Source organism: Austrofundulus limnaeus, unplaced genomic scaffold (genome assembly GCF_001266775.1).
Source record: "Austrofundulus limnaeus strain Quisiro unplaced genomic scaffold, Austrofundulus_limnaeus-1.0 Scaffold854, whole genome shotgun sequence".
NCBI lineage: Eukaryota > Metazoa > Chordata > Actinopteri > Cyprinodontiformes > Rivulidae > Austrofundulus > Austrofundulus limnaeus.
Window position 1 is genome coordinate 21,956 of NW_013953256.1, and position 1,870 is coordinate 23,825.

A 1,870-nucleotide genomic window follows, 5' to 3' on the forward strand; every position below is an offset into this window, starting at 1 on the left:
TAAATGATGGAAGTGTTGTGTGTGTGGGGGGGGGTGTATGTGAGTGTGTGTGTGTATGTAGGTATATATGTATACATGTATGTGTGTGTATATGTGAATGTTTGTATGTATATGTGCCTGATTATGTGTGATGGTCAAATGTCGGGTGTGGTGTCCTGTGTGTTATTGGTGTTCATTTCACATGTTATATAATTTCCATCGATTTCTCTCTTTACTGTTCTTGTATTTCTCTTCTACTTTTTCTTTTTCTTTCTTGCTATAGTATTATTTTAAAAAAAGCCACTGATGATGCAGAAATTAAGAAACTAACATTCAGTTTTGTATTCTACTGAAGTGGCAAAAATAAAATAAAAAAATGAATAAAAGACGTCTCACAGAAGTTTTGAATCAAAACTCCGTGGAGTCTTAAAACTGGGAGTTTAGATCACGACTAGCGGTGTCGTGGACTTGTGACAATATCTGCTCCTTGGCATATGAGCGGAGATCTTGTCACCGAACGCTGGTTTTCCCGTGAAGGAAACAAGCTCCTCTTCATTTGAAATGAAGATGGTGTCTGTCTGTTGAGAGGCTGTACGGGTTTCGTATACTAAAGGAGGAGAGGTTACTAGCGGACGTGGCCTTGTGTTTTAGTGTTAGTAACAGGTGGACTTGAAGTTTAGTCTAGGAAATTTCAGTCATCTGGTAAACACTGCGCATACATAGGAAAAACAAGGTCAGGCAGGTTGTGTCATTCTTAGTTTTTCACAGGATTAATTCTAAATGACAAAAAAATAGCTTGTCATTCATTTAATTATGTAATCTTGATTTATAAAATTATAAGAAATTTTAGTTAAAAGTAAAATATAAATCAACAATATATAAAGATTTTGTTTATTGTCTTRATTAAATACAATAAAATAAAATGTCTCTTTTGAGGGAGGTCTTCTGAGATCAGGGTCAAATACAGGTGGACCGGTTTATTCCACCCCTTGGTGACCACTACACATCAAACATGTAAACATTTCTGTTTCATAATCACACTCTAAACCATTTTTTATAGTTAAATGAAAGATTTTCTCAAGAAAAATCCACAAATATATTACTATGTTTATAGTAAAATAAAAACATTTATTTGCATCAGACACAATAAAACATTGTAATCACATCCTCTGTGGTTATTTTATAAACCTTTATAAATCTTAAAGCACAATGAGAGAAAAGAAGTCGTTCTACTTCTGTCATGTGACTGTGACAAGCTTTATCTCTGATTAACAGATGCCACGCAATAACTTCCCACTTTATACAGTATTTTACACTGAATATGTAAAGCACATTTTCTCTACCACCAAACGTGAATTAGCATTTTTTTTCCCTAATGGTGTGTGTGTGTGTGTGTGGGGGGGGGGGGTTGCAGACGATTGTGAGGTCGAATATCTTGACCAAGAACAATTTAAGCAGCTCATTTTAGACAGGTTTGTGAATAAAATGGCTAACTTCTAAATTGGAAGAAAATCCCTCACCAACTCAGTTACGATTCAAAGCAGCATCTCAAACTTGATATCCAAAGGTCTAAACTTGATTTCTAGATAAGTTCAAAGGTCCAGAGTAACTAGTAAAAGGCAAATCCATTTTAATAATTTGGCTTACACATGACAAAATAAAATGGCACCATTTGCCTACAGCAGTGCTGTCTGCAGTCGGTCCTTGAGGGCTGGTGTCCTGCGTGGTTTAGGTGCTGCTCTGGTTCAGCATAGCTAAACCCAAGGAGTGCCTAATTAGTTAAAACAATTAATAAATAATTTAAAAATAATCTATTTTTTATTAGCCTGGCCCTTGCCTTCCTATGCAGCTCCGCTCAATTCTAGTTTCCCTTCACTGCTCCGTCTGGGAC